Source organism: Saccopteryx bilineata, chromosome X, assembly GCF_036850765.1.
Source record: "Saccopteryx bilineata isolate mSacBil1 chromosome X, mSacBil1_pri_phased_curated, whole genome shotgun sequence".
NCBI lineage: Eukaryota > Metazoa > Chordata > Mammalia > Chiroptera > Emballonuridae > Saccopteryx > Saccopteryx bilineata.
The window spans coordinates 69,513,831-69,537,102 of record NC_089502.1 but is presented as its reverse complement, the minus strand read 5'-3'; the positions used below and the strand labels follow the sequence as shown (position 1 = coordinate 69,537,102).

The 23,272-nt window shown below is 41.6% G+C and overlaps 1 protein-coding gene across 5 annotated transcripts in view; it reads left to right on the top strand.

Annotated features, from left to right (window-relative positions):
- Positions 1 to 23,272, top strand: part of ATP7A (ATPase copper transporting alpha) — a 554,573-nt gene that overhangs the window by 449,302 nt on the left and 81,999 nt on the right. Inside the window, exons 2-3 of one of the 5 annotated variants that reach the window (XM_066250421.1) lie at positions 12,924 to 13,001; positions 17,636 to 17,762. The exons of 2 other annotated variants lie outside the window; for them this stretch is intronic. The gene's annotated coding sequence lies outside the window, so the exon portion shown is untranslated. Of the gene's footprint in view, positions 1 to 12,923; positions 13,002 to 17,615; positions 17,763 to 23,272 lie in introns of all 5 variants that reach the window. 2 more of the 5 variants (XM_066250420.1, XM_066250418.1) reach the window with 2 other exon arrangements.

Here is a 23,272-nt window from a genome sequence, read left to right as displayed (position 1 = left end):
CATCTAGTGTCAGAAGTGTTGTGAGTGTGGTAGGAGCATGATTGTAAAGGAGCAACATGGGGGGAGGGAAGGCTGGGTTTTTCCAGTAGTCAGTCATCTTTTGAAGGCTTTGAACAGCTCTTCAATCTGCGCTAAATTCATTTGGATGCTCTGTTTTGGAGAGGGTTAGGAGCATGTGCTTTGGAGTCAGACTGTCTCAACTTGATATTACCTCCACTCTAATTTGTTTCCTGAGTTTAGAGTTTTTATTAACTTTTCCTAGTGACACAACCATATAGGCAATAAAATGCTATTTATACAGACCAGCTGGGGTGGCACCAGGTAACACTGGAGAGCAATGTCCACACGAAGTCCCAGCAGGAAGTCCAAGAAGTTGGGAGAAGTAGGAGGAGATTAGACAAGGGAAGAAATCCATTCTGTGTTGGTTGGTGGAATGCCATCAGCCATGTCTTCGAGCAAAACAGGCTACATTTGTCTAACCTTTGTTTTCAGTTGTGTTTGTTTAAGAATAGGAAGGGAAATGTAACTAGTTATTTTACTGGGACACTTAAGGGTGACAAATGGTCATTTTAGGGTCTCTTGTACGTTTGAAGTATCTGGTAGTTTTAGATTCTGTTATGTTTGAAACATCAAGGTAGACCATTTCTGTCCTAGTTTTGTGTGGTACCTGAATACACCTTGGTCACAAGCCTATGTAGTAAATTTTTTTTGTAATCTGTGTTAGTATTCTCTCAATTTGGCTTAAGGCATGAGTGGATTGCAAAATGAATGTCTCCTGTGACCTGCTTTATTCCCTCTTGTTACCTTTGGATTTAACCCTTTGAGTAGTGAGTTTTTTCATGCTCGCTGACCCCCTGGAGTGAGTTGTTCTTATTTTCAAAAAATGAAATTAGTTACATTTACAGTTTTATTAACTTAAAATCATGTTTGTTTGATAACCAATTTTTGGAAACAAGAACACACATTTGCCTTTTTTTAATGTTGCCTTCCACATTTTTAAAATAAATCGATTGTACTCTGGATGGTCAGGAGGCACGAGGACGTGCATGAACGTTCATAATACTTAAAGGGTTAATGTTATTATGATCATGTTCTAAAAAGGTTTAGCAGTAATAATCCTGGCACTTTCTAGAAGTTTTTTCCCACAAGACAAGTAGAAATGATCACACAAGACTACCTTTGTCTTCTCCCAATCCTTTATTATGGCAATCTCCACTCTCATTATATGGAGGAGCTTCTTTTTTTTTAATAATTTTAAAAATTGATTGATTTTAGAGAGAAAGGAAGGGAGAGAGATCGATAGAGAGATAGGAACATAAACCTGTTCCTGAATGTGCCCCGACTGGGGATTGAACTGACAACCTCTGCTTAGAGATGAAGCTCGAACCAACTGAGCTATTCAGCCAGGGCTGCAGGAGCTTCTTATAATCTGAGTCTTGGGATCAGGGCAGATAGAAGCATTGCAGTCCTTGAGAAGTTGGTGCTGGCTGTGCTGTTTTGCCCTTCACTCTGGGAATGTTAGCTGAGACTTGTGGTAGAAAGGGTGTGTAGCAGACGGAAGACATTTTTGGGAACTGGCTTGGCGCTCCATCTGGTGAGGTTTACTAGACCTACCAGTAGATCCTGATAAGCAAGTTGGACACTCATACTTAATTTCATCCAGGGCTGTTGTCTTGTACAACTCCAGGGGGCATCAGTTGCATTATGAGTCTAATTATGACGTGAGTTATGCAGTATTGCAGCCACCAAACCTACCCAAACCACTTAGATTTTTAGCCCCAATTTTTTCCTTAGTACCTACTACATATAGCACCATGGTAGTCCCAAGTTCATTACTTGCATTTCACTTTCCACCTTAAGGCTCTCCTGTAATCAAACAAGAAATTTAGATCTCTATCTGAGGATTTTAAGGAGTTGCATCAATTTTCTTATTATATTTAAGTGTACTCATCAGAAATGATTATATCTATTTTCTCTAACTCATAGGTTGTGATGAGTAGCAAACAAAATAATGTATGTGTAAGGACTTCGTAAATGATAGAGTTCTATGTAAATGTAAGATAATATTTCTTATTATGTTCTTGATGTGTTGTGGTGGAAAGAGTACCAAATGTAAATCAGGAGTCGGGCATTTAAGTTCCAGTTCTGCTATTAACAACCTAACTTTGGACAACTTACTTTGTGTTTCTGGGCCTTTGTTTCCTTACCTGTAAAAGTAATCTTAAAATACCACTTATATATAGCCAGAAACCCAAAAGTTACTCTTTTTCTCACCTCATGTTGTTAGTCAGCAAATCTGTTTAGTTCTTGATATTTCTCAAATTTTCCTCCTTCTATCTGCAGTCTCTAATTATTTCCCTTCTGTGAAGTCTTTATTTATTTTTATTTAAAAATTTTTTTCCTAAGTGAGAAGTGAGGAGGCCATCAGATAGACTCTCGCATGCACCCGACCGGGATCCACCTGGCATGCCCACCAGGGGGCGATGCTCTGCCCATCTGGGGCCTTGCTCCTTCACAGCCAGAGCCATTCTAGCACCTGAGGCGGTGACCATGGAGCTGTCCTCAGTGCCCGGGCCAACTTTGCTCCCATGGAGCCTCGGCTGTGGGAGGGGAAGAGAGAGACAAGGAGAAAGGAGAGGGGGAAGGGTGGAGAAGCAGATGGGTACTTCTCCTGTGTGCCCTGGCCAGGAATCGAACCTGGGATGAAGTCTTTACTTTAAATTGTGGTAAAATATATATAATAAATTTACTTGTTTAACCATTTCAAATGTACAATTCAGCGGCATTAAGTACATTCACAATGTTGTGTAACTATTACCACTGTCTTCTTCCAAAATTTTTTCATCATCCTAAGTGGAAACTCTGTACCCATTAAACAATGGCTTTTCCTTCTGCCTTCTCCCTCCCCTGGTAGCATCTGTTCTGATTTCTGTCTCAATGAATTTACCTCTTCTAGGTACATCTTATAACTGGAATCATGCAAAAATTTTCATTTTTATCTGGCTTATAATACTTAGCATAATGTCATTAGGGTTCATCCATGATGGAGTATATGTGAAAACTTCATGCCCTTTTTTTTTTTCAGAGACAGAGAAGAGTCAGAGAGAGGGATAGACAGGGACAGAAAGACAGGAACAGGGAGGGATGAGAAGCATCAATCATCAGTTTTTTGTTGTGACACTTTAGTTGTTCATTGATTGCTTTCTCATATGTGCCTTGACCGTGGGCCTTCAGTAGATCGAGTAACCCCTTGCTCAAGCCAGTGACCTTGGTCCAAGCTGGTGAGCTTTGCTCAAACCAGATGAACCCGTGCTCAAGCTGGTGACCTCGGGGTCTCGAACCTGGGTCCTCCGCATCCCAATCCGACGCTTTATTCACTGCGCCACCACCTGGTCAGGCTCATGCCCTTTTTGATTGAATAATATTCTGTTATTGGACAGTAGATTTTAATGGGTCTTCCTGTCCCTAGCCCTTTCCAGTTTATCCTTCATGGTTTCACTTTATTTACCTTTTCAATCTTCTTGTTTTACCCACTCATGTTGTATTCACAGTAATACCAAAAGTGTTCTTTCAAATGTACCATGTTGTTTGATACCTCTGTAATTTTGTTCATGGCTCTCTTGTTTCTTTCTGTTCATCTGGAGAACTCTTACTCAACCTTCAAGACCCAGTTTACCTAAAAACAATAAATTGGTTAAGTTATGGTACAGTCATATAATGGACTTCTGTTTTGCCTTTTATACCTTTTCCAAGTGAGAAGAGGGGAGATAGATAGACTCCTGCATGTGCCCTGACCAGGATCCACCCAGCAACCCCATCTGAGGCCGATGCTCTGCCCATCTGGGGTCATGCTCGCAACTGAGCTATTTTTAGTGCCTGAGGCAAATGCTTCATGGAACCATCCTCAGCAACCGGGGCTGATACACTCGAACCATTTGAACCATGGCTGTGGGAGGAGGAGGAGGAGAGAGAGAGAGAGAGAGAGAGAGAGAGAGAGAGAGAGAGAGAGAGAGAGGGAGAGGAGGGGAAGTGGCAAGGATGGAGAAACAGATGGTTGCTTCTCCTGTGTGCCCTGATCAGGAATTGAACCTGGGACATCCACATGCTGGGCTGACTCTCTACCACTGAGCCAACTAGCCAGGGTCTTGCCTTTTTAAATTATGGCATATATATTAGTGATTCAAAACACAAACTGTGGACTGGACTTACTGAGTTTAAATTTCAGTTATGTCACTTATTAGCTGTGTGACCTTGGGAAAGTCCCTTAGCCTCTCTGTGTCTCAATTTCATCATCTGTAAAATGGAGATAATAGTGGTACCATCCCATTGGGTTATAAAGGTTAAAATAGTAAAAAGTATTATGTATTATTATATACTGCAATTTACAGACATAGAAAATGTTGATTGCCTGACCTGTGGTGGCGCAGTGGATAAAGTGTTGACCTAGAATGCTGAGGTTGCCGGTTCAAAACCCTGGGCTTGCCTGTTCAAGGCACATATGGGAGTTGATGCTTCCTGCTCCTCCCCTTGTTCTCTCTCTATCTCTCCCTCTCTCTTTCTCTCCCCTCTCTCTCTAGTAAAAATGAATAAATAAAAATATAAATAAAATAAAAAAAAGAAAATGTTGATTATGGCGTTGAATGACAAAAAAGTGTTATAAAACAGTGGTATATCACTTTATTAAAAATCTGTGTGTTTATGTGTATACATATATAAAATAACCTGCTTCACTTACATGCACATGCGCACGCACACACACATAAAAACACATGTTCACTCCTACCTCAAAATGTTAACATTAGTTATCTTTTGGTAGCACACTTATTTGTTGTTTCTTTTTGTATTTTCTTCTCTTTTTTTTTCAGAGACAGAGAGAGAGTCAGAGAGAGGGATAGACAGGGACAGACAGACAGGAACGGAGAGAGATGAGAAGCATCAATCATCAGTTTTTCATTGCGACACCTTAGTTGTTCATTGATTGCTTTCTCATATGTGCCTTGACCGTGGGCCTTCAGCAGACCAAGTAACCCCTTGCTTGAGCCAGCGACCTTGGGTCCAAGCTGGTGAGCTCTGCTCAAACAAGATGAGCCTGTGCTCAAGCTGGTGACCTCGGGGTCTCGAACTTGGGTCCTCCACATCTCAGTCTGACGCTCTATACACTGCACCACTGCCCGGTTAGGCGTGTATTTTCTTGTCTTTATTCTGTTTTTCTCCAGTTGACTTTTTTCTTATATTTTAAAGGGCAAAAAGACAATTAAAGCATCTCGTCTGTGAAATCTTTGCTCACTTCCCTGCATCTTTTAGGTCACACAGTATACCATACAACCCTGAGCCCCCCCCCCCTTTTTTTGTATTTTTCCGAAGTTAGAAGCGGGAAGGCAGTCAGACAAAACTCCCGCATGCGCCCGACCAGGATCAACCCAGCATGCCCACCGGGGGCAATGCTCCATTGCGGCAGGAGCCATTCTAGCGCCTGAGGCAGAGGCCATGGAGCTGTCCTCAGTGCTCAGGCCAACTTGGCTCTAATGGAGCCTTGGCTGCAGGAAGGAAAGAGAGAGACAGAGAGAAAGGAGAGGGGGAGGGGTGGAGAAGCAGATGGGCCCTTCTCCTGTGTGCCCTGGCCGGGAATTGAACCTGGGACTTCCACATACCAGGCTGATGCTCTGCCACTGAGCCAACTGGTCAGAGCCTCAGCCTTTTTGAAGGCAGAGCCTATGTCATATTCATTCACCTTTGTGTCCGTAGGGCCTACTAGCATAGAACCTGAAAGATGTGAGCCTCCTAGCAATATTAGTAAGGTGAAGAGGAGATGGAATCATGTGCCACACACTTTACATGTTATCATATTTCTTTCAACAGTCCCGTGAGTGAGTTAATCTGTTTTTTTCAGGTGAGGAAACCGAGCATTGGAGAGGACAGTTTACTAATGGCCACACAACTAGTATGTGGCAGAATTTGGATTCAAGTCTAAATTTGTCTATCAAAAAATATTCTCTTTATATATTGAATTAGTGAGTTATGTAATGAACATACCTGCTGTCTTCAATGAAGTAATTTATGAAAGACTTTTTTTTGTAAGCAGAAATATGTTCTATGAATGTAAAGCTGTGTTATTGTTATTTCTTTCCTGCTGTATTCCCACCCACACCCTTGATCTTGACAAGGCGAATTGGCTTTCCTGCTCCCACGCACAGTATTTCCTCTCTATTCAACTTCTGTGTTAGTTCTCCATGTGTCTTTTTTTTTTTTTTGTATTTTTCCAAAGCCAGAAATGGGGAGGCAGTCAGACAGACTCCCGCATGCGCCCGACCAGGATCCACCCGGCATGCCCACCAGGGGATGATACTCTGCCCATTTGGGGCGTCGCTCTGCCACAATCAGAGTCATTCTAGCACCTGAGTCAGAGGCCACAGAGCCATCCTCAGCGCCTGGGCAAACTTTGCTCCAATGGAGCCTTGGCTGTAGGAGGGGAAGAGAGAGACAGAGAGGAAGGAGAGGGGGAGGGGTGGAGAAGCAGATGGGTGCTTCTCCTGTGTGCCCTGGCCGGGAATCGAACCTGGGACTCCCGCATGCCAGGCCGACACTCTACCACTGAGCCAACTGGCCAGGACCTCCATGTGTCTTTTTTTATTTATTTATTTTTATTTATTTATTTTAGAGGGGGGGGAGAGAGAGAGAGAGAGAGAGAGAGAGAGAGAGAGAGAAAGGAGGGAGGAGCAGGAAGCTTCAACTCCCATATGTGCCTTGACCAGGCAAGGCCAGGGTTTTGAACTGGCAACCTCAGCACTCCAGGTCGACGCTTTATCCACTGCGCCACCACAGGTCAGGCTCCATGTGTCTTTTTATATTGCCCCAGTTTGACCCATTTTCTAGGAACTTGGCTCATAATTGTGACGCAAAGCTTCTCAGATTAATCCAGCCGTTTTCATCAAACTAACTATTGTGTGTGCATGTTGAGGAAGGAGACTGATTCACAAGAATCTGACCAGATCTAATTTTTTTCACACCAAACTATGGCAGTATCATCTTTGAACATAGACGCTTACACTTTTCCTAATTTGATCCATTTACTTTTCTCTGTGCTATGTGTACCTTAATTTCCTACATTCACAGTCATATGGTTTTCAAAAGGAGGTATCATCAGAATTAGTTTTTAGTTGGAAGATATTTACTAGTAAGTTCAGTCTGTCTTATTTATTTGTGTGTATATGTGTTTGTACACGTGAACCATGAACCCTTCATGAAAAGTAGAGAAAAAAAGGTAGATAAGGTAAGAGATGAGGCACTTTAATAACTTATTTCAGAAACCCGACGGAATATACTAAACCGAAATTCAGAATTTAGTTTTAGCTTGACTCCTTGTAGGTTTTTCAGAATTAAAAAGGTGAACTCCCCCTATGAAGCAAACTAACTGTGAGGCACATCCACTTTGTGAAAATTACAATGTCTAAAATGGGGAGGTGGGGTAGTTACCTTACAGATTAAGCACACTTTTTATACCAGAACCACTTTCTAAAGATTACAACCTATTTTAGAGTGTTAGTTTTTGTGAGATGACAAAATTCATCCTAGTGCTTTCCAGAAAAGTACAGAACCATAGACCTGAGGAGTGGATTTTGAAAAAAATATTTTTCCTGCAGATCATAATGAATTTGCACTTTAAATTCCCAAAATAGTAAATGCTGTTGATGGCTCTTTGTCTTGATTTTATTTAACAGATGTGCAATGAATTTAAATTAACATTTTCCCAGCAATTCAGTATCTTTGATAAAGCCATCAGTATTAGGGCTTCTGCTTACTTGTGATAACAAAGCTCTTGAAACTTGCCAGTTAAAAACTCTTAAGGGCCCTGGCAGGTTGGCTCAGCGGTAGAGTGTCGGCCTGGTGTGCAGGAGTCCCGGGTTCGATTTCCGGCCAGGGCACACAGGAGAAGCGCCCATCTGCTTCTCCACTCCTCCCCCTATCCTTCCTCTCTGTCTCTCTCTTCCCCTCCCACAGCCGAGGCTCCATTGGAGCAAAGATGGCCCGGGCGCTGAGGATGGCTCTGTGGCCTCTGCCTCAGGTGCTAGAATGGCTCTGGATGCAACAGAGAGACGCCCCAGAGGGGCAGAGCATCGCCCCCTGGTGGGCATGCCGGGTGGATCCTGGTCGGGCGCATGTGGGAGTCTGTCTGACTGCCTCCCCGTTTCCAGCTTTGGAAAAAAGAAAATAAAACATAACAAAACAAAAAAACTCTTAAGGGTGTGAAATGATGTAGGCCTTGTATGAATCCATTCTCATTCATCTGTATAAAAATACTTGGCTAAATAGTTGTCCTTGAGATTTATTTATTTATTTATTTATTTTAGAGACAGACAGGAAGGGAGAGAGATGAGAAGCATCAGCTCATAGTTGCGGCACCTTAGCTGTTCATTGATTGCTTTCTCATATGTGCCGTGACGGGGGGCGGGGGCTCCAGCAGAGCGAGTGACCCCTTGCTCTAGCCAGTGACCTTTGGTTCAAGCCAGTGACCTTGGGCTTCAAGCCAGTGACCTTTGGGCTCAAGTCAGTGACCATGGGGTCATGTCTATAATCCCACACTCAAGCCAGTGACCCCGTGTTCAAGATGATGAGATGGCGCTCAAGCCACATGAGCCTGTGCTGAAGCCGGTGACCCTGGGATTTTGAACGTGGGTCCTCAGCATCCCTGGCCAATGCTGTATTCATTGCACCACCATCTGGTCAGGCTTGAGTTTTCTCTTATGTGTGGTTTGAAAAGGTGGTCTAATTTCTTTTTTTTTTTTTTTTTGAACTTAGCTGTTCAATTTTTGCAACACTATTTATTGAATAGTCTCTCTTTTACCCATTATATATTCTTGGCCCCTTTGTCAAATATTAATTGACCATAAAGATGTGGGTGTGTTTCTAGACTCTCCATTTTGTTCCATTAATCTGTTTTTATGCTAGTGCCATGCTGTTTTTTTTTAATTAAAATTTTTGTTAATTTTAGAGAGAGGAGAGAGAGAAAAGAGAGAGGAGGGGGGGGGGCTAGAAGCAGGAAGAATCAACTTGTATGTGCTTTGACCGGGCAAGGCAGGGGTTTTGAACCAGTAACCTCAGAATTTCTGGCTGATGCCCTGTCCACTGAGCCACCACAGGTCAGCCTATGTTGCTTTGATTATTATGGCCTTGTAGTATGTTCTGATATCAGGTAGTGTGATTCCTCTAACTTTGTTCTTCTTTCTCAAGATTGCTGTGGTTGTTTGAGGTCTTATGTGATTCCATATAAGTTTTTGGAATAATTGTTCTACTTTTGTGTAGTACTCCAGTAGTATTTTGATAGGAATTATATTGACTCTATAGATCGTTTTGGGTAGTATGGACATTTAATTTTATTTGGTATTTTGTATTTTTCTGAAGCTGGAAACAGGGAGGCAGTCAGACAGACTCCCGTATGCGCCCAACTGGGATCCACCCAGCATGCCCACCAGAGGGCGATGCTCTGCCCATCCAGGGCATCGCTCTGTTGCGACCAGAGCCACTCTAGCGCCTGAGGCAGAGGCCACAGAGCCATCCCCAGCGCCCGGGCCATCTCTGCTCCAGTGGAGCCTCGGCTGTGGGAGGGGAAGAGAGAGACAGAGAGGAAGGAGAGGGGGAGGGGTGGAGAAGCAGATGGGCACTTCTCCTGTGTGTCCTGGCTGGGAATCGAACCTGGAACTCCTGCACGCCAGGCCGACGCTCTACCACTGAGCCAACCGAGTATGGACATTTTGTTTGATGATGTTAATTCTTCCTATCCATGAACATGGTATGTGCTTTCATTTATTTGTATTTTCTTCAGTGTCTTATAATTTTACAGGAACTATTTTTTTTACCTCCTGAGTTAAATTTATTATAAGTTATTTAATTTTTTTGATGCATTATAAATGGGATTGTTTTCTTATTTCTCTTTTTAAAATTTTTTTCTTGAGAGAGACAGACAGGAAGGGAGAGAGATGAGAAGCATCAATTCACAGTTGCATCACTTTAGTTTTTCATTGATTGCTTCTTTTATGTGCCTTGACCTGGGGGTGTTGGCTCAAGCCCACCCAGTGACCACTTGCTCAAGTCAGTGACCTTGGGGCTCAAGCTAGTGACCTTGGGATCACGTTGATGATCATGTGCTCAAGTTGGAGACCCTGAGCTCAAGCCAGTGACCTTGGGGTTCCGAACCTGCGTCCTCCGTGTTTCAGGTCAGTGCTCTATCCACTGCACCACTGCCTGGTCAGGCAGACCTTTAATCTTGATCACTTTGAACTCATTCCAAGATTTTGTACTAACTTTTTTAGTTATTCACTCATAATATAGAGCTGAGAGCAAGAATACTTTATAATTAAAGTATATTGTTACCAGTTCTTGCCAAAAATCAGAATATAGAGAAAGTTTTCATGAAAAATTATGAGACTACATTTTAAATGAAATAAAATTACAACAAAATGGCAATGAAGGGTTATGGCTTTCTGTTTACTTCACATTTTAGTTTTGATTCTCTAAGTCTCTCTCTCTCTTTTTAAATTTTAGTGAGAGGAAGGGAGGCAGAGAGACAGACTCCTGCATGTGCCCTGACTGAGATCCACCCAGCATGCTCACTAGGGGCTGTTGCTGTGCCCATCTGGGGCTGTTGCTCCATTGCTCAGGAATGGAACCATTTTTTTAGCACCTGAGGGAGAGACCACAGAGCCATCCTCAGCACCCAGGGTCAACTTTGCTCGACTAATTGAGCCATGACTGTGGGAGGGGAAGAGAGACAAAGAAGGGGGAGGGTTAGAGGAGCAGATGGTCGTTTCTTCTGTGTACCCTGACTGGGAATCTAACCCAGGACATCCACATGCTTGACTGATGTACTACCACTGAGCCAACTGGCCAGAGCTTGATTCTCCAATTCTTCATTGACATTTCTGAGATGTAAAAAGAAGTGTTACCACTTCATACTCAGTAGGGTAGGTATTATTTTACAAAACCCAGAAAATAATAAGTGTTGGAAAAGATGTAGATAAATTGGAACCCTTGTGCATTGCTGGAGGGAATTGAATATGGTACAATTGTTGTGGAAAACAGTATGGTGGTTCCTTTATTTTTTTTTTAGATTTTATTTATTAATTTGAGAGAGAGAGAGAGAAGGGGGGAGGAGCAGGAAGCATCAACTCCCATGTGTGCCTTGACCAGGCAAGCCCGGGATTTCAAACCCATGACCTCAGCATTCTAGGTCGATGCTTTATCCACTGTGCCACCACAGGTCAGGCCAATATGGTGGTTCCTAAAGAAATTAAACATAGAATTACCACACAATATTATAATTCTGAGTACATACCCCAAAGAATTGAAAGCAGGGACTTGAACAGATATTTGTATAACAGTCTTCATTCCTGCATTATTCACAATAGCCCAAAAGTAAAACAATTCAAATGTCCATCAACAGATGAGTGGATAAAAAAATATTGTATATACATAATTTAATATATATATATTTTTTAAATGGCTGCACTGTTTTTTTTTTGTTTTGTTTTTTGTTTTTTGTTTTTTGTTTTTATTCATTTTTAGAGAGGAGAGAGAGAGGGAAAGAGAGAGACAGAGAGGGAGAGAGAGGAGAGAGAGACAGAGAGAGAGAAGGGGGGAGGAGCTGGAAGCATCAACTCCCATATGTGCCTTGACCAGGCAAGCCCAGGGTTTCGAACCGGCGACCTCAGTGTTCCAGGTCGACACTTGTTTATAAAAGTTGGTTTTTGACAGGTTTTAGTCAAGGCTGAATGTTTAAATAACTAGAGCCCTTTTAAAACAAAATTGAATCAGATTATTTTCCTCTTTTTTCATTGTTATATTCCAGAATCTTCTCTCACAGAAAATGGAACCTTGGTAGAAACTTTCCTAATCATCCAGTGGTTGGCTAATTGAAGAAGAGAACCATAAAAACTATGTATACACGACTTATTCATTAAAAAAAATCCCTAGAACATATTTTTATTCTCTAGTACTTATATGTAGGGTCAAAGCTCCTTTTTTTCATATGGGCCCTTTGGAAGTCTTCCTTTTCTTTCTCGCATATACCACATCCATGTTGCTTCGTTCCAGATTCCTAGATTTCAAGTTTCTGTTTTAGTTTCCTGCGAGTAGAGAACAATTTTTTTAGATTTTTATGATTTCCCCCAATCTCTTTAAGTGGTTTTGTGTACAGCTATTTCAGCAGTTTATTGCCTACCTTTATTGAGTGTTTCTAAAAACATTTAGCTTTGTTTTCATAGAAAGAATAGCTCCCTTTTATACTCAAATTTCACCAGTTTACATAATATTTAATTAAATCGTATGATCATCAGATGTTCAGTGGGCATAAACCGGCCTGGCAGCAAATACAGCTGAACTAAGTGTGCCAACATTCAGTGGTGGGACAGAGGGTGTGTATAAGTGTGATGTGGGTATCTGAATATTTCAGTGATATAATGGAGACCGTCAGTTAATCCATTGGAGGTTAAGAGAAATTTTTTTGCGGAATGAAAATTTGGTTTTTCTTACTTAATGTTTCCTAAACATTTTTCCTGTCTATAAATGGAGATCTCCATCATTGTTTTTAATGGCCACATGGTATTACCCATGTACTAGGCCATGCTCTTGCTTGCAAACAATATAAAAACAGTCTGACTCACCCAGACAAGGAATTTATTGGAAGGCTGTGAAGATTGCTTATAGAGTCAACAAGGAAGATGGTCAGCCACACTTGGAAAATAGGCAGGAGTCCAGTGAGGCTAAAACAGGCCACGGTGACCCCGCAGGAACAGTCTGGTGAGGACCTCTCCGGTGGCGCTGGCTTTCTTGGCACTTTTGCCACCACCATAGCTAGCATCGTGACTCTGCTGCTGCACCCGCTGTGAATTCTCTGTAACTATCACTGTGTATTTGTGTCAATTCATCAGGATTCAAAATTCTGGCAGAAGCATCTGGCCCGCCGGGTTTAGAATCACTTAACAGCATCTGAGCTTCAAGGATGAAGGGTAGGTACTATCTCCCACTCCCACGCTGGCTTCAGGAGTGGGTCAGTAATGCCCACGGTAGAAATGTAGGTTACTACCTATTTTGTTCTGTTTTATACTTCTTGTTAATAGGCACATTTTACTAATCTAGTAGGCGGAGAATATGTTTTATCTTAATTGTTTTAATTTATAATTTTGAATGTAAGCTACTTGATTTAGTCATTAAAGAATATATAAATATTAAGACAAGCCTTCCATTTCAGTAAATATAATTTTGAAATGTAAATTTTCATGTGTTTATTGGTGTTTTGAATTTCTTATTTTGTCATTTACCTAACATATATATTTCAACGATAAGGGTTATATTATCGGTGTTTTGAGATATAACTTACATATCCTACGGTTCACCCTATTGAAGTGTATAAGTCAGTGGTTTATAATATGGTTACAGATTTGTACAATCACTACTGCTATCTAATTCTAGAACATTTCATCAACCCCAAAAGAAATCTATCCATATATTTTTTGAAGTTTGTTTACATGGTGTATTTTGCCACATGAAATTTAAAAAAATTACATAATGAAATTTTCAAATATTTTTCTACGTGGTTTCTGTTTTTGGTTTATGCTTAGAAGGGCCTTCCCTACCCCAAGTTTTGTTGTTTCTGTTGTTAATTAATATTCACTTTTATATCTTTGTAGAATTTTCTATTTTATTTTTCCATTTCAGGCTTTAACTCAGTTGGAATTAAGTTTGGCATAAGAAAAAAATCTAAAAGTATTCATCTGAAACGGTTAGCTCATGCTGATTGCTCTATCACAATTGAGTTGTTCGCACTGAATACTTTCTTTCTTCACTGAGAAACAAATGGTTAGCACATTATGTCAACACCACTTCTTGATTTCTCTGTGGATTGGAAATGCTGTCCTTATTATATACTAAATTCATTTAAAATTAAAAAAATATTTATGTATGTATGTATTTATCATTTATTTTTTAATTGATTGTGTTGACATGGTTGGCTAAACCATGCAGGTTTCCTGTGTACAACTCACTATTACACCATCTACACACTCTATGATGCCCACCCCTGCACCAAGCAAAGTCTCTTTCTGCCCCCATTCCCTGCTTTTTCCCCCTCCCCCTCTTCCACCCCCTTCCCTCTGGCTATTGGTACCCTGTTTTCTGTATCTGTGTGTTATGTATACATGTTTTTGGCTAATCCCATCATCTTCTTTGATCCTGTCCTCTCTTCCTCCTTTGCTCTGACAGCTATCCATTATTTATTTTTATTGAATTTTACTGGGGTGACATTGTTTAATAAAATTACATAGGTCTCAGGTGTACAATTCTATAATACATTACCTGTATGTTGCGTGTTCACCATGCCAAGTCAGGTCTCCTTCCCTCACCATTTATCCCCCCTTTACCTTCTTCTACCTCTCCCACCCCTTTCCCTCTGGTGATCACCATGATGTTATCTGTGTATACTAAATTCTTATATACACATATATGTCTGTGGTTTGGACTTTTTATTCTGTTGCAGGGATCTGTTTTTTTTTATATTAGTATGAGACTTTTTAATAATACTTTTAAAGACATTTTAATGTATGATAGAGTAATTAGTATTAATATCCTTTTAGTAATTTTTTTTTGTATTTTTCCAAAGTTAGAAGCGGGGAGCCAGTCAGACAGACTCTTGCATGTGCCTGACCGGGATCCACCTGGCATGCCCACCAGGGGGCGATGCTCTGCCCATCTGGGGCCTTGCTCCCTTGCGACCATAGCCATTCTAGCGCCTGAGGTGGAGGCCATGGAGCCATCCTCAGCACCCAGGCCCACTTTGCTTCAATGGAGCCCTGGCTACAAGAGGGGAAGAGAGAGAGAGAGAGAAAGGAGAGAGAGAAGGGTGGAGAAGCAGATGGGCACTTCTCCTGTGTGCCCTGATCTGGAATCGAAATTGGGACTTCCATACGCTGGGAAGACGACACTCTACTACTGAGCCAACCGGCCAGGGCCTCCTTTTATTTTATTTTATTTTTTTAAAGATTTTATTTATTCATTTTAGAGGAGGGAGGGAGGGAGGGAGGGAGAGAGAGAGAGAGAGAGAGAGAGAAGGGGGAGAAAAGGGGGGAGGAGCAGGAAGCATCAACTCCCATATGTGCCTTGACTGGGAAAGCCCAGGGTTTCGAACCAGCGACCTCAGCATTCCAGGTCGACGCTTTATCCACTGCGCCACCACAGGTCAGGCCCAGGGCCTCCTTTTAGTAATTTTTAAAATAATGATGTACTTAAAAAGTTTACTCAAATGAAGTTATCATTTTCAGCCTCACCAAACTTTTATTGTTTATTTTATAGTTTACTGGTTCTTTTTGTTTTTGTTTTTGTTTTTTTTTCCATTTTTCCAAAGCTGGAAACGGGGAGGCAGTCAGATAGACTCCCACATGCGCCCGACCGGGATCCACCTGGCATGCCCACCAGGGGGCGATGTTCTGCCCCTCTGGGGCGTCACTCTGTTGTATCCAGAGCCATTCTAGCGCCTGAGGCAGAGGCCACAGAGCCATCCCCAGCGCCCGGGCCATCTTTGCTCCAATGAAGCCTCCGCTGCAGGAGGGGAAGAGAGAGACAGAGAGGAAGGAGAGGGGGAGGGGTGCAGAAGCAGATGGGCACTTCTCCTGTGTGCCCTGGCCGGGAATCGAACCTGGGACTCCTGCACGCCAGGCCGATGCTCTACCGCTGAGCCAACCGGCCAGGGCCTAGTTTACTGGTTCTTAATCAGTTATAGCAAATGTAAAATAACTGTTTTAAACTTACTTTATATAATAGTTAAATACTGATAGTTTTTTTTTATTTTTAAGGCTTTATTCATTTTTAGAGAGGAGAAAGGTAGAGAGAGAGAGAGAGAGAGAGAGAGAGAGAGAGAGAGAGAAGGGGTGGGAAGGAGCAGAAAGCATCAACTCCCATATGTGCCCTGACCAGGCAAGGCCGAGGTTTTTGAACCGGTGACCTCAGAGTTCCAGGTCGATGCTTTATCCACTGTGCCACCATAGGTCAGGCTGACAGTTTTTAGTTTTTATAGGTATTTAATGTTTTGTTTTTTCTTTAATCAGTGTGTTGGGACACTATTTGTCTTAGAGCTAAAATTGTAAGCTTGATTTTTCCTTATGAAATAAGCCATAGCATTAGAAGCAGTCTGTGATTTATCTACAGATTCTGTCTGACAAGCTTGAATTACTGTATATGATTGTCTTGATGCAATGGGGGGAGCATTCAACTACCAGTCTTCTTAGAATCTAAGATAGACATCTGCACCAAGATGATATATAACCCCTAATATGGTTGAAAAATAGCTAACGCATTTCAGGGTCAAATATTTGAATTCCTCTACTTTCCAGAGATTAGAATGGCCTTGTCTGAGGCAAGACAAGTTTCACCCATATTTAGAAGCATGTGTTTTCCACCCCGGCTGGATAGCTTGGTTGGTTAGAGCATCATCTGGACATGCAAATGTTGCCCATTACAGCCTGGTCAGGCACATACATAAACAGGCCAGTGTTTCTCTCCCTCTCCCTTTTTCTCCTCTCTTCGTCTTTACCTCACTCTCCCCCTCTTTCTCCTTCTCTCCCCCTTTCTCCCCCTCTCTCCCCCTCTCTCCCCCTCTCTCCCTTTCTCTCCCCCGCTCTCCCTTCTTCTCTCTCTGAAATTAATAAGTTAAAATAAAAAAGAAAATAAAAGTACGCTTTCCCCCTCCAGCTGATAATTGACATGTCAGCAGGTGCTCCGCCTCTGGGGGAAAATACTCTGGTAACTGGCGGACTATTTCTCAGTTTCTGAGTCCCTGACCCCACCTATTTATTGCAGAGGACCATTATTTTTCAAGCATTTTTTTCCTACCCTCCTCCCACCTTTGGCTGGTTTTATTTGATGCCTTTGGCAAACATTATTAAGTGCATCCCTTGGAGGCTATTGTTAGCTCTGGACTCCAGCCTGGATCAGCTGTGTGAGCATGGGGATGTCAGAGTGTTACCTTCCTCAATTTTAAAAGGAGGCTCTGGCCCTATTTATGTGGAAAGATGGTCATGATATTCATGTATATGAAAATTTTGTCAACTCTGCAATTTGAGAGAGGGATAGACAGACAGGAATGGAGAGATGAGAAGCATCAATCATTAGTTTTTCGTTGCGCATTGTGACACCTTAGTTATTTATTGATTGCTTTCTCATATGTGCCTTGACCACAGGCCTTCAGCAGACCGAGTAACCCCTTCCTTGAGCCAGCAACCCTGGATTCAAGATGACGAGCTTTTGCTCAAACCAGATGAGCCCACGCTCAAGCTGGCGACCTTGGGGTCTCGAACCTGGGTTCTTGGCATCCCAGTCCTACGCTCTATCCACTGCGCCACCGCCTGGTCAGGCAACTCTGCAATTCTTTAGGAATATGATTTGATATATTTCTTGTTTTTAAAAATATTTTTCTTTCCACTTTATTGAGGTAAGATTGACAAATAAAATTGTATATATTTATTATATATAATTATCACCAGGACAATTCTTTCTTTAGAAAGGCAGTGATTACTAAGAGCCACAAAAACGGTCAGGAAAGCACATTACTTTTCTTTTCTTTTTTTTTTAAGATTTTATTTATTTATGATAGAGAAGGGAGGTGGGAGAGGAGCAGGAAGCATCAACTCCCATATGTGCCTTGACCAGGCAAGCCCAGGGTTTTGAACCGGCGACCTCAGCATTTCCAGGTTGACGCTTTATCCACTGCGCCACCACAGGTCAGGCAATTTTCTTAATTTTAATGTTCTGGGTTTTTTTTTTTTACATTACTAATATGTCTTAAGTATTGGCTCCTAATCTTTTGAGAATGATCAAATGAAAAGAACAATTATGTGTTAAAACATACACTTGCCTTCTCCAGCTGTTTCATTTGAAATCTTAGTGCTCTGTTTATATAATGATAGCTGTCTGATAAAAGAGATTAAGCACTCAGTATTTTGAAAACAGGTTAAGCCTGACTAGGCAGTGGAACAGTGGCTAGAGCAGGGGTCAGGAACCTATGGCTTGTGAGCCAGACGTGGCTCTTTTGATGGCTGCATCTGGCTCACAGACAAATTTTTAATAAAAAAATAATAACGTTAAAAATATAAAACATTCTCATGTAGTACAATCCATTCATTTTCTAAGGCTCATGTTCATGGTTGTGGGTGGCTGGAGCCAATCACAGCTGTCCTCTGGAAAAACACCAAATTTTTATTGGATAATGTGTAACGTACATGGGTCATTATATGGCTCTCACAGGATTACATTTTAAAATATGTGGCGTTCATGGCTCTCTCAGCCAAAAAGGTTCTTGACTCCTGGCTAGAGCATCGGACTGGGATGTAGAGGACCCAGGTTTGAAACCCCAACGTTGGTGGCTTGAGTGCGGGGTTGCTGGCTTGAGCCCAAAGGTTGCTGGCTTGAGCCCAAGGTTGCTGGCTTGAGCAAGAGGTCACTCACTGTGCTGTAGCCCCTGGTCAAGGCACATATGAGAAAGCAATCAATGAACAAGTAAGGTGCTGCAACAAAGAATTGATTCTTCTCATCTCTCTCCTTTCTTGTCTGTCCCTCTCGCCCCCCCCAAAAAAAATTATAGGCCAATATTTCTAATGAATATAGATGCTAAAATACTCAACAAAATATTAGCAAGGTGGATGCAGCAATACATGAAAAAGATCATACACCATGATCAAGTGGAATTTATTCCAGGAATGCAGGGTTGATACAATATCTGCAAATCAGTAAATCTGATACACCACATAAATAAAATGAAGGATAAAAATCACATGGTCGTATTAAAACAGTTGATAAAATTTAGCACTCATTTATGATAAAACCTCTGAGCAAAATGGGACTAAATGGAACATAACGTAATAAAGGCCATATATGGTAAACCCATAGCCAACATCATACTCAGTGGACAAAACCTACAAGCATTTCCTTAAGATCAGGAAGAAGACAGGGATGTCCACTTTTTTTATTTCATTTTTAGAGAGAGAGTAGAGAGAAAGAGAGAGAGAGAGAGAGACAGAGAGACAGGAAGGGGAGGAGCAGGAAGCATCAACTCCCATATGTACCTTGACCGGGCAAGCCCAGGGTTTCGAACCGGCAACTTCAGTGTTCCAGGTTGACGCTTTATCCCACTGCGCCACCACAGGTCAGGCATCCACAGCGATCTTGAGAAAGAAGAATTCAGTTGGAGGAATCACTCTACCTGATATTAAACTATGCTACAAAGCCATAGTAATCAAAACCGCATGGAACTGGCCTAAAAACAGACATATAGATCAATGGAACAGAATAGAGAATCCAGAAGTAAACCCCACACCTGTATGGTTAATATTTGACAAAGGAGGCAGAAACTTTCAATATGGTCAAGATAGTCTTTTCAATAAATGGTGTTAGTAAAATTGGACATATATCTGCAAAAAATGAAACTGAACCACCTTATACCATAAACAAGAATACACTCAGAATGGATTAAAGACTTTAGTATTAGACTTGAAACCTAAAAATCTTAGAAGAAAACATAGGCAATAAAATCTCAGACATTTCTTTCTTTTTTTTTTTTAGAGAGGAGAGAGAGAGAAAGAGAGAGGGAGAGAGAGGAGAGAGAGAGACAGAGAGAGAGAATGGGGGGAGCTGGAAGCATCAACTCCCATATGTGCCTTGACCAGGCAAGCCCAGGGTTTCGAACTGGCGACTTCAGCATTTCCAGGTCGATGCTTTATCCACTGCACCACCACAGGTCAGGCTCAGACATTTCTTGAAGCAGTATTTTTTCTGATACATTTCCTCTGTCAAGGGAAACAAGCAAAAATATAAACAAATTTAACTACATTAAGAGGCTTTTTACAGCAAAGGGAACTGTCAAAAATAAATAAAAAGACATATTTGCCAATGATACATCTGATAAGGGGTAAATATCCAAAATTTTTTAAAGAACTGATAAAAGTCAACACCAAGAAAACCCCAAACAACCCAATAAAAAAACAGGTAAAGGACATGAATGGACCCTTCTCTTAGGAGAACATACAGGTGACTGGCTAATAGACAGATGAAAAGATGCTCAATGTTACCCCAATAAATTCAATAAAAAGGAATAAGGAATGAAAAGAAATTTTGTCTACCTTAGGGGTATAAATTATATTGTGTTTTTTTAAATTTGCATTTCCTTAATTACCATAGTAATAAAAAATTATCAAGGTAGAACTGTATCCAAAAAATAATTGAATTTTACTTTATAATTTATTGAGAATCCAGAGACCTTTCTTAAATTATGGCAACTGTTCTTTAGGTTGATTTTATAAATATTGTTTGAACTTTTAAACGAAATTTTATTGGTTGATTTTAGAGAGGAAGGGAGAGAGACAGGAACATCAATCTGTTCTTGTATTTGTCCTGACCAGGGATTGAACCAGGCACTTTGGGACGATGCTCTAACCCAGTGGTCCCCAACCCCCGGTCCGTGGACCGGTACCGGTCCGTGGGCCATTTGGTACCGGTCTGCAGAGAAAGAATAAATAACTTACATTATTTCCGTTTTATTTATATTTAGGTCTGAACGATGTTTTATTTTTTTATTTTATTTTATTTTTTAATATTAATTGTGGCTAGTTTATTTATTTTTTTATTAAAGATTTTATTTATTCATTATAGGGGGGGGGAGCAGGAAGCATCAACTCCCATATGTGCCTTGACCAGGCAAGCCCAGGGTTTTGAACCAGCAACCTCAGGGTTTCCAGGTTGACGCTTTATCCACTGCGCCACCACAGGTCAGGCCACGATGTTTTATTTTTAAAAAAATGACCAGATTCCCTCTGTTACATCTGTCTACGACTCACTCTTGTCTCGGTCACGTGATACATTTATCCATCCCACCCTAAAGGCCGGTCTGTGAAAATATTTTCTGACATTAAACTGGTCTGTGGCCCAAAAAAGATTGGGGACCACTGCTGTAACCAACTGAGCTGTCTGGCCAGAGCAAAAATGTTTGAACCCCTGAGATCAGCTTTATGAAGTGATTTTGAGCAGTCAGACAATACAGGTTATGTTTGTGCTCAACTTCTGAAGTTTCTGTTTTCAAACTAGGGATGATGCTCTCATCATAATACTTCTTCCTTTTGGGAAATGTTACTAACAATGGTGATTATCATCTCTGTTTAGGAAGTGACTCAAAATGCTTTAATAATAACGAAGTTATTTCCCTCAGTGTTGCTGGATGCTCTTGTTCTCAGAGTCATCTCATTACTAATAGCTGCCTAGCCGATTTGGTACTTTGATATTGCGAGCTCCCAGATGCTACATTTTTCCCCACAGCGTATGAAATTGTTTGAGCTCTTACTCTGTTTTCTGAGTCATTTTGCTAAATGGAATGGGAAGTTAAAAAATGTTCCTGACTTTGTACCTATCTCTGAGACATTTCAAATTCCTAAGATGGACAAAACATGTATTTTAAATCATTTAGAGTTGTGTGTGTGTGTATGTTTGTGTGTATTAGAGTGGTACAAGGGACATGGAATTCCTTTGAGGTTTTACGTGTAAGGTCCAATTTAAGTGGAGTTCAGAAAAAGAACAGGTGAATTATGAAAGCAAAAATAAATAAATATTCATAGATAATTTGACATGCATAAATTAATATGTAGTGAGAAATGGAGTTGCTTTAATGTAACTTTCATTCATGCTTAGAAATTCTTTCCTCCTTAATACATACTTAAGGGTGAAGGGTGAATTATCCAGTTACTTTAAGAGTGCCTTTGTGCTTTATATATAGTCTCTCAGTTTCTCTATAAGCCTGAGAGATGCTCCAGTACTTTTTTTTCTGTGCATACCCTATAATAAAACTATTACAGTTTTACATTCCTAAGTAATCAGGTAAACTAACCTTCATTCGCTGAGCGTATTGTATTCCAAAAGTTTGTTACCAGTTCTGTTGTTTGAGCTTGACATTTTCCCATAAAACAATTCATTTTGGTAGTGTACCTAGATCAATCCTCACAAGCCTTATTTGACTCATAAAATATCTGAGCTATACAGAACTAAGTCCAGTGTTCTGCCCTGGAGAAGAGGAAGGGTTTCCTTCCTCAGGCACAGGACTAACCGTAGGCAAAAGTTGAATAGCGTTTGTTTGTTTAGATGTTATTCTACTTCTCTTTTTTGTGTGACAGAGTCAGAGACAGACAGACAGGGACAGAGAGAGATGAGAAGCATCAATTCTTCATTGCGGCCCCTTAGTTGTTCATTCATTGCTTTTTCACATGTGCCTTGACCAGGGGCTACAGCAGACCGAATGACCCCTTGCTCAAGCCAGCATCCTTGGGTTCGAGCTGGTGAGTCTTGCTCAAACCAGATGAGCCCATGCTTAAGCTGGTGATCTCGAGGTTTCAAATCTGGGTCCTCCACATCCCAGTCCAACGTTGTATCCACTGCACCACCACCTGGTCAGGCTCTGCTTCCCTTTTCATACCCATTCCTGCTTACCAGTGCCCCTCTCTCTATGCCCTAATGCCCCTTGCTTGCCTTAAGTACCCCACCAGGGATTCTTCAGCTGGGCCTGTGACTTCCCTTCATCCCAGGTATCCTTTGCTCACAGTTACGTGCCTTTCCTGACCCATCTGGGCTTCTGCTCTTTGTGTAGGTATTAGCTGGCATGATTCTAGCTCTCAGCCCCTTAAACTGTCAAAGTGGAATTTTTATTTTAAAAAGAGGATACTATATCTGTTAAGATAACTGACCTGGATTACTCGAAAAATCACTACATGGGGGAAAACAAATGTGGGGGAGGGCTGTTCTAGATTAAATGAAAAAAAAAAAAAGACCATCAAATGGTGTGTGTGAATTCTGTCTGGATCTTGTGCTGGGGGAAGGAGCTGTAAAGGATGTTCTTGGGACATTTGAGATAATTTATTTTTTATTTATTTACTTGTTTTTTTTTTTGTTTTTGTTTTTTTTTCATTTTTCTGAAGCTGGAAACAGGGAGAGACAGTCAGACAGACTCCCGCATGCGCCCGACCGGGATCCACCCGGCACGCCCACCAGGGGCGACGCTCTGCCCACCAGAGGGCGATGCTCTGCCCCTCCGGGGCGTCGCCATGTTGGCGACCAGAGCCACTCTAGCGCCCGAGGCAGAGGCCACAGAGCCATCCCCAGCGCCCGGGCCATCTTTGCTCCAATGGAGCCTTGGCTGCGGGAGGGGAAGAGAGAGACAGAGAGGAAAGCGCGGCGGAGGGGTGGAGAAGCAAATGGG